At 38.8% G+C, this 15,758-nt stretch overlaps 1 long non-coding RNA gene across 1 annotated transcript in view; it reads right to left on the bottom strand.

Annotated features, from left to right (window-relative positions):
* The window catches only part of LOC132659170 (uncharacterized), a 60,700-nt gene extending 53,157 nt beyond the window's left edge, over window positions 1-7,543 (bottom strand). The window contains exon 1 of the long non-coding RNA XR_009599221.1: window positions 7,314-7,543. This is a non-coding gene — a long non-coding RNA (uncharacterized LOC132659170). The remainder of the gene's footprint in view (window positions 1-7,313) is intronic.
* Between the last annotated feature and the right edge of the window lie 8,215 nt (window positions 7,544-15,758).

Here is a 15,758-nt window from a genome sequence, read left to right as displayed (position 1 = left end):
CTCCAGTTTTCTTGCCTGGAGAATCGCATGGACAGAGGAGCCTACGAGCTACAGTCCATGGGGTCACAAAGAGTCAGACAGACTGAGCGACTAAGCATACACAGACGCAATCTCACTGTTGCCCACTTTCGCTCAGTGATGCAAAGCGCGTTGGGGAGAAACCATCAAAAGTAAACAAAACCAGCCATATCACTTTAGATATCTCTTAGACACTATTTTCTAGTGCTCTGACTCTCACAGTGGTTTGATTTTTTTTTTTTTTACTTAGAGACTCAGCTGCAAATCCAGCAGGAAAGACCCTCCCAGGCAGATTATCTGACGTTTTCTATTATCTGTACTTAATGCTCCCCTCTGCTACTTTTGGTAACTGCCAGTGGACTTTTGTGGTGATATGTGTACTTTCATTGCCTAGCCTTTTTATTTACACGAATGTAGTCCTTTTACGTTGGAGAAGGCAATGGCACCCCACTCCAGTACTCTTGCCTGGAAAATCTCATGGACGGAGGAGCCTGGTAGGCTGCAGTCCATGGGGTCGCTAAGAGTCCAACACGACTGAGCGACTTCACTTTCACTTTTCGCTTTAATGCCTTGGAGAAGGCAATAGCACCCCACTCCAGTACTTTTGCCTGGAAAATCCCATGGACAGAGGAGCTTGGTGGGCTGCCATCTATGGGGTCACACAGAGTTGGACAGGACTGAAGCGATTTTAGCAGCAGCAGCAGCAGTCCTTTACATATAACAGGTCAAGAAGAAGTCTCTAATTTTAGGCATCTCCCTCAGTCTTTAGTATAACTAAAAAATTAACTAAACACTAAATTGACAGTTTCATTCATTCCACATTTATTCAAAAGATATTTAAAGACCTCATTTTTTCAAAACTATGTCTAAACTATTCAACATATTTTGGAAAAGATGGGCGGAATGACCCTCACCTCTAAGGTATTATAGTCCATGGTTCCTAAAGTGAGTTTAAAAATATGTATATATAATACATATTATATATGTATTATATACACACACCTGATATACATATAGAGAGAGAGAGAGGAAGGAAGGAAGAAAATATCTATGTCTATATTCCCTCACTTAATAGAAAGAAATGGTAAAGTTCAGAACATTCACTGGGCCACTCAAGCAGGTCCTTTTTTTTTCTACCTCTTCCTGTTGTTGATATGAAGATGATACCTTCATTAGATATATATCACTATGTAACAAATCTCTCCAAAACTTGACAGCTGAAAACAACAAAATATTTATATCTCATACAGATTCTGGGAGCCAAGAGTCTGGCTGCAGCTTTGGAGACAGTTTATGGCTCAGAGCCCCTCATGAGATTGCAGTCAGGAAGCAGGACAGAACTTCAGTCATCTGAAGCCATGGGGTGTCCGCTTCCAAGCCCCCTCATGTGGCTATTACCAGGAGGCCTGAGTTCCTTATTATGTAACTCTGCACAGGCCTATTCAATAACACCTGGATTCTCCAAAGTAAGTGATCTAAGACACAGTGTGACCAAGACGGAAGCTGCAGTATCTTTTATAACTTAATCCTGAAAGTGCCTTACCATTACTTCTGCTGTATTTATGGGTCACACAAACCAAACTTGGCACAACGTGGGAAGGAAGTAGACAAGGTTATGAATCTTAGGAGTCGGGGATCAATAGGGCTATCTTGAAGACTGACTACATAGTTTTGAGTGTTCTCTTTCTCTTCTCTCTCTGCTTGTTGATGCTTCAAGCTCCTACCGTCTAGCTTGACCACAAAAGGTAAAATGCCTGGATTTGTATGTGGATTTACAGAAAGGAGGCTGAGGTCTGAGGTTAATCTACATGCTTTAAATCAGTTTCAACAATACTCCGTACTTTCATTCTCACTTTTCTGTATAGCTCCCTTGATGAGAGGTTATTTAAAGGACAGGATTGGGCAATCTCAGATCTTCTGGTTTGGGGTTAAAAGTCGTCAAAACCATCAAAACTCTTGTCCTGCACTGTGTGTGTGTGTGTGTGTGTGTGTGTGTGTGTGTGTGTATAGGTGTCTCTGATAAGACAGTGAATAAACACATGAAAGGGGACTTCCCAGGTGGCACTAATGGCAAAGAGCCTGTCTTCCAGCACAGGAGACTTAAGGGATGCAGGTTTGATGCCTGGGTCAGGAAGATCCCCTGGAGGAGGGCACTGCAACCCACTCCAGTATTCTTGCTTGGAGAATCCCATGGACAGGGAAGCCTGCCAGGCTACAGAGCTGTACACGACTGAAGCAACTTAGCACACATTCTTAGGACATGAGATCTTAGAGATGGATGAGGGAATGCATTTTGAGGGACCTGTAGGCCATTGAAAACATTGGTTTTAATATGGGTGTACTGGGGAGACATTGCATAGTTTGTTTTGAGCAAAGGAGAGTAGATAAATTTAAACCAACAAAGAAATAAAGATATCATCTATATATAAGTAGGTTTTCTCAGGTAGCACTCATGATAAAGAACCCGCCTGCTAATGCAGGAGACCTGGATGGCATCACTGACTCGATGGATGTGAATCTGAGTGAACTCCGGGAGTTGGTGATGGACAGGGAGGCCTGGCGTGCTGCGATTCATGGGGTCACAAAGAGTCGGACACAACTGAGCGACTGAACTGAACTGAGAGATGTGGGTTTGATCCCGGGGTCAAGAAGATCCTCTGAAGGAGGGCATGGGAAGCCACTCCAGTATTTTTGCCTTGAGAACCCTATGGACTGAGGAGCCTGGCAGCTATAGTTCATGGGGTCACAAAGAGTCAGACACTACTGAAGCAATTTAACACACACACACACACACACACACACACACACACAAGTAAGCATAGGGCTATGTTTTGCTTGTATTTATGCCTGCAGTGTTTTCATGTCCAAATGGATGATATCTAGGCATAACCAACACTACCTCTCCCTCAGTTCCACTCTCAACATTTTACCCTTTAAAATTCAGCTCAGACATTAACAGCTGGCTCTCTGCAGAAAGAAAGCCCTGATGGTATCACGTGTAATTTCCATGATATAAATCCTCTCTTCATGACTGATTTCAAAGATGGCTGGGCTTACCAACTCACTCTTGAAGTTTTAACAGTTACCCCTGAGAGTATGTATGAGACAGTTCCAGGATGTTATTGTTTATATCCCACAGAGAAAACACCAAACATGACTTTTACTTACAGTAGATAATAAACAACCATTTAACATACTAAAGACAGTAACTATCAGTTTCCGAGTACCTATTATATGCCAAGCATATAGTTCATCCCTTATCTATCATTTCCTCACATGTCTTAAAATTACACATAGAGAAAGTCATCATGTTTTTCCATATTATAAATGAGTACACTGATGCTCCTGGAGGAAAAAGTTGCCCAAGTTCAGTAATTAGTGATACAGTCATGATTTGAACTGCAAACTGTTTATGAATTAAACAAATGAATATAAGATTCATTATACAGTTTCACATTTCTGCTTATTTTAGGTAATTCTACATGTCACAAATTTATGATAATATTTAAACTATCATATACTTCAAAAATTAGAATAAAGCACTGGTTAGACAAGTCTAGAATGAACCTTAAGCTCTAGTTGGGAAACTTACTTCATCTTTCAAGGGCTCATTTTCTTCATCTGTAAAATGGGGGTGATTTTATAACAATACATACATAGCAATAGAAGATGACTGGCAAACAGTAAGCTACCAAATAAATATTAACAATCACTTCACTGTTAAGTTTTCACCGGAAAATCTCGTGGACACAGGGCTGCAGTCCATGGTGTCCCAAAGAGTCAGGCATGACTGAGCGACCAACACATACTTACTTTTCACTGTTAAGCAGATTGGTAAACAAAAAATACATTTAGTTGATTTAATAATGATTTGTGTTAAGTGCCAAGGTCATGGATAATTATGTTGCTTAACAGATCATTATTTATAGTACAAATAATAATAATTGCTGCTACTAATTTTCCCAAAAGGCATATAACATCAAATCTTAACTCACCCTTTCCTAACTATTCTAAGGAAGCTTACAAGTACAGTCTACTGCTGTTTTTATATTGAGTTTGTTTCCTTTTTTCTTTTTTAATTAATTTTTATTGGAGTATAGTTGCTTTACAATATTGTGCTTGTAAGTTTGTTCTCTTAATTGTGTATGATTTTCTAGCATAGGAGATACATGAAAATTGCCATGTCCCTCTCATTCCTAGATTATGCCACACTATCAGTATCTGAAATACAAAGATTGCATTACACAAAGAATACGGGAGCGAACAGGGGAATGTTTTAACACAGTTATGATTACCATATTGGATCTCTTGCTGAAATCATTAGCTTGATAGCCACTGTTAACCAAAAAAATGATTTTTTCTATATTCTCTTCCATCCTTTCCTTTATTCAATGTTAGGTAAACTTCAGCTTAAAAATAAATAATTTTAGAGACTTTTTTAATAAGCCCATTCCCTAATCCTGTAATGGATTTCTTAATTTCCACAGGCAAAGCTTATTTTATCCAATTTGGTTTGGTTCCCCCATGTTATTCTCTCAGCTAAGATATAGTTTTCACAAAGAATGCTCTCTTCTTTTTTTCTTTTACTTTCCTTAATAAGAGTTTATGTTTTCTTGTGAATCTTACTTCCAAATTACCATTATGTCCACAATTCTTAGGGTTGTAGGATATGCGCAAATTTTTTTAGAGCAAATTCTGCTAATATTTAGCAAAACTGGTTATACCATAAGGGCTGATAATTTGTTAACAGCTCCTTAAAAATAATTCTGACAACTTTTGTCATGAATTCTACATTATTTTTCCCTTTGTGAGGACAACTTTGTATGCGAACAAGCCAGATAACCAACCTGACTCTGTACACAAATAACATTTTGGTTTGTGTAACAGTTTTCACATCTAAAAATATAGCTCAAACATATTTCCTGAGAGTTACCTGTTTTTCCAGATTTACGGTTCTCAAGACAAGCTTTGAAGGTGATTTATTATAAAATATATAAAAAATCAGAAACACAAAATGAGGTATTTTAAAAAAAAAAAAAAAAACCAAAAACAAAATCTCTGGGCTTTCTCTTAGATATGGCCTTCTTTCTCCTTACTTTACCACTTCAAACTCTATAATACATTACACTCTCCAAGTTCTTCTTATACTCTTTTTATAAAAACATTTAAATAAAACATCAGATTGCCTCTCGCCTGACTTGGAAGGCCCCAAGCCGATTAATCCCATTCGTATACTATCCCTTTTACAATATGTAGTCAGCTCCTTTGTTAATAGCCAGCTGAGAAGGAGTGATGATAAGCAGAAAGAAAAAAAAAAAAAAAAGAGAGAGAGATTTGCTTCCATTCCCTTCTGGAAAAGGAGAACTGTTTATTCAAGACATAACAATTTCTCTGCAATTCTCCAGTTTTGTTTGGAATTCTCTAGTTAGGCGCGTTTAAGACAAACACTATTTAATAGAATTTAGCTTTATTGAGACCTGGTTTTGAATGGGCAAGCTATCTAGAGGGGCACTTTTAGCACATGCCCCTGCCCTTCCGACTATCCCCGACACCATGGCTCTGTACTGGATGTGTGCTGTCACATTAATAAAGGACATCAAGTCTAATAGAGACGTGCTGGGCTTCTGCAGAGTGTGAATTATTAACTCGGGTGCAGGAGAGAGTATTAAACAAACCTGGGAGGCAGAAGGCACTGTTTAATGCTCTGTTTGTATCTGATTCTTTTCTGTTTTCATACACCAATAGAAACCAGGTAAGAATGCCAACAAGAAATTTCAAATAGATAAGAGAGAATTTTAAACTGTTGCCATCAGTCTCTGCCTCTGTCAGTGCACAAAGTAAACAACTTCAAATGAATTAGGCAAAACTGAGAAAGACAAAAGACACGGCAGAGAGGGAAATCAGCAGCAACACTGTTCCTCTATCCTCATTACCAAAGCTCAGTTAGCTAAGCCTTAAACTCATGTGAGACAGAGGTCCAACACCACCCTTTTATTTCTGTGCCACTTCATAAGAAATCTGAGCGCTTACGAGAGAGATTGGCCTGAAAATACAGACCAATTTTTTTTATCACATCACTTTTCTCTTGAAATACTTGTTTTTTATAAAATATCCCATCCTTATTGTAAAATTGAATAATCTAGAACAATACCACACAGAAGAGAACATTCTTACTAGGAAAACTAGGGCTAGTCCAGGTGTTTTAATTAAAAAGTTGTTTTAAACTAAGGACTCATATCTATCCAAATACTGTAAACATTTCAACTTTAAACATAAAAAAATGTACATGTGATTGCTAATTTCCACCCCCTTGATGTAGTACCAAAGTTTTTTCCTTCTTGTTTTAAAATAAGGGCCTACTCACAATATACCTTCCATGACTTTTCGGATCCAGGATCAGATATTTTTGAACTTGAATGAATATTCAAAAGCTGTGAGCATCCTTTATAATAAGTAGAACAGCTATTCTAAGTGATTACTACTTATGTCCCACTGGTTAAATATTTTGAACACTGTATTTGCTTGTAAAGCAATGTGAATGAACAATTTTCTAGATTTGTAAGTTTTCTCAACTATTTTATAGTTGTGTCATCCACAGTTAAACTGCATTTTTAGCAACGTACCTTTATCAAGTCTTTCCCAAAGAGTCACCTATTTTCAAAGGACCAACTATCTTTCTCTTTACACTTCTATTTGATCCATTTGTGAAATAGTAAACTAAATAATATGAGCAAAACAGTAAGTACAATCACTGACAAAGATTGAGGATAAACCATGGCTCTTGGTGGTGGATGCAAGCTCAGTCATGTCCAACTCTTTTGCTACCCCGTAGAATGTAGCCCATCAGGCTCCTCTGTCCATGGGGTTTTCCAGGCAAGAATACTGGAGTGGGTTTCCACTTCCTACTCCAGGTGCTCTTCCCAACCCAGGAATCGAACTAGCATCTGTTGCATCTTCTGCACTGGCAGGCAGATTCTTTACCACTAGTGCCACCTGGGATGGCTCTTGGTAAACATACAAATAAACTTAAATGCATTAGATGTCCTAGAAAGCACATACAAGATGCAAGAACTCAGTGAGTCATAGGCCACAATCTATACATCACAGAAGAATAAGAAAGCATTGATCAATCCAGTAGATTAGTTTCCTTGAAGTTAATTAAGAGAGTATACACTACATTGTCATAGTTGTTAATTGCAAAGATAAAACTTTATATATAATATCTCAGCACATAACAAAAGTTTATGAAATTATAAATCTGTTATAAATAAAAATTAAGTCAGGGCTCAACTCACCAGCTGCCTCAAAAATATTCACTTTGTTCACATGGGGAAACCAAATTGTAATTTGATTACTACCTAACTGTTGTTGTTCAGTCGCTCCGCTGTGTCCGACTCTGCAGCCCCCATGGACTGCAGCACATCCGGCCTCCTTGTCCCTGACTATCTCCTGGAGTTTGCCCAAGTTCATGTTCAGTGCTTCGGAGATGCCATCCAGCCATTTCATCCTCTGACGCCCATCCTCCTCCTGCCCTTGATATTTCCCAACATCAGGGACTTTTCCAATGAGTCATCTGTTTGCATCAGATGATCAAAATACTGGAGCTTCAGCTTCAGACTTGATCCTTCCAGTGAATATTCAGAGTTGATCTCCCTTAAGATTGACTGGTTTGATCTTGCTGTCCAAGGGACTTTCAGGAGTCTTCTCCAGAACCAAAGTTCAAAGGCATCCATTCTTTGGTGCTCTGCCTTCTTTATGGTGCAGCTCTCACAACTGTACATGACCACTGGGAAGTCCCAGGAAAATAAAGATCATTTATTTCATGCTCATTGGCACATATTTATATTTCTAGTGGAGAACTAAAATAACACGTCTATCTGAGTATAGTCCAGTGACCTCCAGTATAATGAGAAACCCTGATAAATCAGAATGCACCTATGGTAGAAAGAGTTCTAAGCTGACCTTTACCCCCAAGATTCTCAGCCCCAGAGGTAAGCATACTTTCCCCCAGGTATTCAATCAAGTGCTAATCTAGGTACTTCTCAGAAGGCATTTTGTAACCGTAATTAAGGTTCAAAATCAGTTGATCTTATAATAAAGAGATTATCCTTTTCAGGAAGATGTCATGAATATGACAGTTCAGGACTTGAAGGTCAAGGACAGAAGAGAACTGCGGTGCATAAGAAAAAGAAAGGGTAAAACAGAGAGGCAAAAAGTTTCTTGAGTGTGGTTGGATGGAAAATGGATTGGAGACCTTATGAGAGAGGAGATGAAAGAGTTGAAAATCAAAAGCTGGCAGGCAAAATGGAAAGCAAGGGTTGGGAACAATGGCTATTGCCAAATAGGAATTTTTGTTTGAAGTTGTTAATCAAGTTAAATTTTCTTTTCTACTACTCCATTAAATGTTCAGTAGAATTCTACATCCATTGCCACAACAAATTATCAGTGATTATCTAGGGGTATTGATAATAACATTACATTTATTTTCATATTTCTTCTCTGCTCAAATTTGCTTCAGTGAACATGCACTAACTTTGTAATCAGAAAGTATGACAAATATTATTTTATAAAAATCAATGTGGTTTAATTATGGCAGAGTTGAGCTGCTTTTCTGAGGATACAATGGAGTACTGAGTGCTGCTTTATGGTAGGCTAAGAAGAAAACAAAGGCTGCTCACCAACGATTATTTATATGTGGCTTACAGTTGTTCATGGGCATCAAATTAGCCTCTGGACTTCAAGTTTAGTAACTATTAATAATTAGTTACCAACTTTCCTATACTCTATTGAAATCATTAGCAGAAAATAAAATTGACATAATTCTGACAATATATTCATATAGAACCTATCAGTTCAGTTCTGTACAGTCACTCAGTCATGTACCATGGATTTCGGCATGCCAGGCTTCCCTGTCCATCACCAACTTCCATGGCTTGCTCAAACTCATGTCCATTGAGTCAGTGATGTCATCCAACCATCTCGTCCTCCATAGTCCCCTTCTCCTGCCTTCAATCTTTCTCGGTATCAGGGTATTTTCTAATGAGTCAGTTCTTCATATCAGGTGGCCAAAGTGTTGGAGTTTCAGCATCAGCATCAGTCTTTCCAATGAATATTCAGGACTTATTTCCTTTAGGATGGACTGGTTGGATCTCCTTGCAGTCCAAGGGACTCTCAAGAGTCTTCTCCAACACCACAGTTCAAAAGCATCAATTCTTAGGCGCTCAGTTTTCTGTACAGTCCAACTCTCACGTCCATACGTGATCACTGGAAAAACCATAGCCTTGACTAGATGGACCTTTGTTGGCAAAGTAATGTCTCTGCTTTTTAATATGCTGTCCAGGTTGGTCACAGCTTATCTTCCAAGGAGCAAGTGCCTTTTAATTTCATGGCTGCAGTCACTATCTGCAGTGATTTTGGAGCCCCAAAAAATAAAGTCTGTCACTGTTTCCATTGTTTCCCTATATATTTGCCATGATGTAATGGAACCAGATGCCGTGATCTTAGTTTTCTGAATGTTGAGTTTTAAGCCAACTTTTTCACTCTCTTTCACTTTCATCAAGAGGCTCTTCAGTTCCTCTTAGCTCTCTGCCATAAGAGTGGTGTCCTCTGCATATCTGAGGCTATTGATATTTCTCCTGGCAATCTTGATTCCAGTTTGTACTTCATCCAGCCTATAAAGAGATGATATCAGTGTGATACCCAGACTAACAGCATCAGCATCATCTGGGAACTGGAAAATGCAAACACTTAAGATCCACCCCAGATCTCCTGAATCAGAAACTCTGAGAGTAGGTCCAGAAATGTGTGTTTTAGTAAGCACACCAGGTGATTTTGATGCATGATCAAGTTTGATAACTGCTGCTAGAGAAGACGCAATCATTGCTACAACCTTACTGCCTGCTTCTGGTTGCATACCATTAGGACCATGTAAAAGTTGTCTGTCTTTATCACAATCTTTGTATGCCCACTGCATTACATATAATTCATTCCTTACACTATTTCTCTTGGGTTTTGTCTCTTCAAGAATATAGATGTGAAAATGTTATTGTTGTTCAGTAGCTAAGTGGTGTCCAACTCTTTGCAACTCCATGGATTGCAGCATGCCAGGCTTCCTTCTCCTTCACTTTAAAAACATCCCTTGTCCAGTGAATGATGGTGATGCCTTCTAACCATCTGATCCTCTGCCCTGCTCTTCTCCTTTTACCCAAAATCTTTCCCAGAATCAGGGTCTTTTTCCAATGAGTCAGCACTTCACATGAGGTGGCCAAAGTATTGGAGTTTCTGCTTCAGCATCAAGCAGTCCTCCCAGTGAATATTCAGGGTTGATTTCCTTTAGGAATGACTGGTTTGATCTTGCAGTCCAAGGGCCTCTTAAGAGCCTTCTCCAGTGCCACAATTTAAAAGTATCAATTCTTTGGCACTCAGCTTTCTTATAGTCCAACTCTCATATCCATACGTGACTACTGGAAAGACCATAGCTTTGACTATATGGAAATTTGTCAACAAAGTGATGTCTCTATATTTTAATACATTGTCTAGCTTTGTAATAGCTTTCCCTCCAAAAAGCAAGTGTCTTTTAATTTCATGCCTGTAGTAACCATCAGAGGAGATCTTAGGAGTCCAAGAAAATAAATTCTGTCACTGCTTCCACTTTTTCCTCATCTATTTGCCATGAAGTAATAGGACCAGATGTCATGATCTTCATTTTTTGAATGTTGAGTTTTAAGTCAGCTTTTTCATTCTCCTCTTTCACCTTCATCAAGAGGCTCTTTAGTTCCTTTTCATGTTCTGCCATTAGAGTGGTATCATCTGTCTATCTCAGGTTGTTGATTTTTCTCCCAGCAATCTTGTTTCAAGTTTATGATTCATCCAGCCTCACTTCTAACATGATGTACTCTGCATATAAGTTAAATAAACAGGGTGACAATATACAGCCTCAACATACTCCTTGCCCAATTTGGGTCTAGTCCATTGTTCCATCTAAGATTCTTTCTGTTGCTTCTTGACCTGAAAACAGATATCTCAGGAGATGTAAGGTGGTCCTGTATATCCTTCTCTTTAAGAATATTCTACAGTTTGTTGTGATCCACACAGTTAAAAGGCTTTAGCATAGCTAATGAAGCAGAGCAGACAATTTTTCTGGAACCCTTTTGCTTTCTCTATGATCTGACAAATGTCGGCAATTTGACCTGTGGTCCCTCTGCCTTATCAAAACCCAGTTTGTACATCTGGAAGTTATTGGTTCATGTACTGCTGAAGCCTAACTTAAAGGATTCTGAGAATAAACTTACTAGCGTGAGAAATGAGTTCATTTGTATGGTAGATGGAACATTCTTTGACACTGTTTTTATTTAGGATTGGAATGAAAACTATTATTTTTCCAATCCTGCAGTCACTGCTGAGCTTTCCAAATTTGCTGACATATTGAGTGCAGCACTTTAATAGCATCACCTTTTAGGACTTGAAATAGCTCAGCTGGAATTCCACCCGCGTCGCTAGCTTTGTTTATAGTGATGTTTCCTAAAGCCCATAGGACTTCACACTCTAGGATGCCTGGCTCCAGGTAAGTGACCACCCCATCATGGTTATCCAGGTAATAAAGATCCTTCTGTATAATTATTCTGTATATTCTTCCCACCTCTTCTTAATCTCTTCTACCTCTATTAGGTCCTTACCATTTCTATTCTTTATCATGCCCATCCTTGCATGAAATGTTCCCTGATATCTCCAATTTTCTTGAAGAGATCTCTAGTCTTCCCAATTCTATTGTTTTCCTCTACTTCTTTGCATCGTTCACTGAAGAAGGTCTTATCTCTCCCCGCTATTCTCTGGAGCTCTGTATTCAGTTGGGAATATCTTTTTCTTTCTCCCTTGCTTTTTGTGTAAAGCTTCCTCAGACAACTACTTTGTCTTCATGCATTTCTTTTTCTTTGGGATGGTTTTGGTCACTCCCTCTGTACAATGTTATGAACCTCTGTCCATAGTTCTTCAGGCACTTTGTTTACCAGATCTAATCCCTTGAATCTATTCATCACCTCCACTGTATAATCATAAGGGATTTGGTTTAGGTCATACCTGAATGGCCAAGTGGTTTTCCTTAATTTCTTTGATATAAGTCTGAATTTTGCAATAATGACTCACAATCTGAGCCAGTCAGCTCCAGGTATTGTTTTTCCTAACTGTATAGAACTTTTCCATTTTTGGCTGCAAAGAATGTAATCAATCTGATTTCAGTATTGATCTGGTGATGGCCATACATAGAGTCATCTCTTAGATTGTTGGAAAAGGGTATTTTCTGTGCCCAGCATGTTCTCTTGACAAAACTTTGTTTGCTTTGCCCTGTTTCATTTTGTACTCCAACGCCAAACTTGTCTGTTACTCAAGGTATCTCTTGACTTCCTATATTTGCATTCCAATCCCTTATGATGAAAAAGACATCTTTTTTTGTTGTTAATTCTGGAAAGCCTTGTAGGTCTTCATAGAACTGGTTAACTTCAGCTTTTGTGGCATCAGTGGTTGCAGCATAGACTTGGATTATTGTGATGTTGAATAGTCTGCATTGGAAACAAACAGATCATTCTGCATTTTTGAGATTGGACCCAAGTATGACATTATGGACTCTTTTGTTGACTATGAGGGCTACTCCATTTTCTCCATGAACTTCTTGCCCACAGTAGTAGATATAATGGTTATTTGAATTAAATTCACTCATAGAATAAACCTATTTAGAATTATATGTTCAAAGTGATATTTTTACAAGAGTCAATAATGTAGTAATATAATTTAATAATTTAAAGATTCAGAATATCTGATTACCCTTGTGATCACATGAATGTCTCAGTCTATTTTCTTGACACCTATGTGCAAGCAAGCAGCTTTTGAGAGGACAATGGCAATCCTTCTCTTAAGTAAAACCATGCATAAATATCATGGGATTTCTAAAGACACTTCATTTTCACTTGTTCATTCACACGGATCTGTTGCTATATTTCTGCAAAGATGAAGGCTACTGTAATAAAATATATTCTACCAGGACTGAAAATATCAGCTCATATCATGCCAAATGTCTTACGGACCCATTAATTATAAGGGAAAAAAAGGGTAGAAGATAAAATGTGTATGGAACATAAATGTTTAACTACCACATAGAGCTTGAATAATTAATGGAATGATACCCTTTAGTGCAGAGCACCATATCTTTAAAATATAAGAGAATATAAGTGCACTATTTCAATATTTAAGCCAAAGTAAGTGATGTAGTTTCTGCATGTGAACTATATGTCTGTGCAAAGGATTGAACAAATGCTTCATAATAATAAAATGGCTTTTAAATGTGAATTGGTCTCATAAGGCATAAGGATTTCCCTAACCAACACAATTTATTCAGAGTAAGATTAGCAAAGACAATTTCTGAAGCAATAATATTCATTACCTCCACATTTTATAATATTGCTAGTTCAGTGTATCTGAAGTGGTCCAGTGTGTTTAGATTGAACTTTCATCACGTCTAAACAGCTTAACTGATAGTTACTTGATAACTCTTTTATGAAGCAGTTTTTTTATTAATGCTTTCATATTTCTGGTTTATGATGCCATTAAAGTCATCATTTGTCACATTAGTAACAGAGAGATTCTTAAAATATCCCTAGCAGCAATTCAGGATGGCTTTTAATGTCAGCATAAATTCCTGTACTACTAAACTAGCTATTTGAAATATTAACAGCGTTGTTTGCAATTTCAAAATATATATGACAACGTAAGTATATAATGTAGATCCCTGGTTTAAGGGAACCCAGTTAGAAAACCTAAAGAAATGAAACTAAAGTAGTTTGGCATGACCTAACATTTCCAAAATCACTGCAGATGGTGACTGCAGCCATGAAATTAAAAGACGTTTATTCCTTGGAAGGAAAGTTATGACCAACCTAGATAGCATATTCAAAAGCAGAGACATTACTTTGCCAACTAAGGTCCATCTAGTCATGGCTATGGTTTTTCCAGTGGTCATGTATGGATGTGAGAGTTGGACTATAAAGAAAGCTGAGTGCTGAAGAATTGATGCTTTTGAACTGTGGTGTTGGAGAAGACTCTTGAGGGTCCCTTGGACTGCAAGGAGATCTAACCAGTCCATTCTAAAGGAGATAAGCCCTGGGATTTCTTTGGAAGGAATGATGCTGAAGCTGAAACTCCAGTACTTTGGCCACCTCATGCGAAGAGTTGACTCATTGGAAAAGACTCTGATGCTGGGAGGGATTGGGGGCAGGAGGAAGAGGGGATGACAGAGGATGAGATGGCTGGATGGCATCACTGACCTGATGGAGGTGAGTCTGAGTGAAATCCAGGAGATGGTGATGGACAGGGAGGCCTGGCGTGCTGTGATTCATGGGGTCACAAAGAGTCGGACACCACTGAGCGACTGAACTGAACTGAACTGAACTGAACATTTCCTTAATAACAAAGAAAATACATGGTTCCTCCTTTGGTTGTGGAACAGATCAGTAAAGTTTCTGCCATAGAATTATGTATTCTCCAAGGGCAAAACAATTTAAAATGGGAAGAGATAAGAAAAATGTAAATTGTCTAGAATGCTATTCCATAGTGAATCCATCTCAGCTCATAAACTCACAGCTGTGGTTTCCAATTTTTAGGAAGCTAAAACACTATCATACACTGTTGTTTTCTCTCCTCACACTGCATCCTGATTTGGGGACACTTTCTAGAAGGCCATGGATAAGACTTCAGAGATCTAAAATTAGGCTGGATTAGATGTGGTTTCGGAGAAGGCAATGGCACCCCACTTCAGTACTCTTGCCTGGAAAATCGCATGGACGGAGGAGCCTGGTGGGCTGCAGTCCATGGAGTCGCTAAGAGTCAGACACGACTGAGCGACTTCACTTCCACTTTTCACTTTCATGCACTGGAGAAGGAAATGGCAACCCACGCCAGTGTTCTTGCCTGGAGGATCCCAGGGACTGGGGAGCCTGGTGGGCTTCAGTCCATGGTCCACTAAGAGTCGGACATGACTGAGCGACTTCAATTCCACTTTTCAGTTTCATGCGTTGGAGAAGGAAATGGCAACCCACGCCAGTGTTCTTGCCTGGAGAATCCCAGGGACAGGGAGCCTGGCGGACTGTCGTCTATGGGGTTGCACAGAGTCGGACACAACTGAAGCGACTTAGCAGCAGATGTGGTTTGCTGCTGGTTTGCTGCCACCGGCTTGTGTACATATGTAACACCATCCTAACGCATTGTTAGCTGTTCTGCACTTGGAAACAAATGGAGTATTAATGTCATGAACCCCACTGCTGAGCTGCTTTGGAGGCAGGCTTCACATGATGTATAGTTCTGATGTATTTTCAAAATCATTGATATAATACAAAAGGGCTTCTTTATTCTTTCATGGATGTGTGAGGACAACATATCTCATCTTCTAAGAGGATTTACTCTTCACAGAGGGTTAGTTAGCGCTTATGCTTGGTAGATATCTAATGAAAAGTATCTCATGGGCCAATTCATTACCATAGTGCTCTGAGGTAGAATTATGTTTGTAAACTGGAGACCTAACAGGAAAACGCTCATTTGTTATTCCACTATCCTTCCTTGGATTGTAGAGTGCTACTCTTGAAATATCTATCATTGAATCACAAAGAGCATCACAGTAATATAAAAAAAAAGAACGCTGAATTAGAAATCAGAAAGCTCTTGTTTCCAAACCCAGCCATGCCCCTTAGTAGTTGCAT

Source organism: Ovis aries, chromosome 2 (genome assembly GCF_016772045.2).
Source record: "Ovis aries strain OAR_USU_Benz2616 breed Rambouillet chromosome 2, ARS-UI_Ramb_v3.0, whole genome shotgun sequence".
NCBI lineage: Eukaryota > Metazoa > Chordata > Mammalia > Artiodactyla > Bovidae > Ovis > Ovis aries.
The sequence above is the reverse complement of the archived record's forward strand: the minus strand, read 5'-3'. Positions and strand labels throughout refer to the sequence as shown.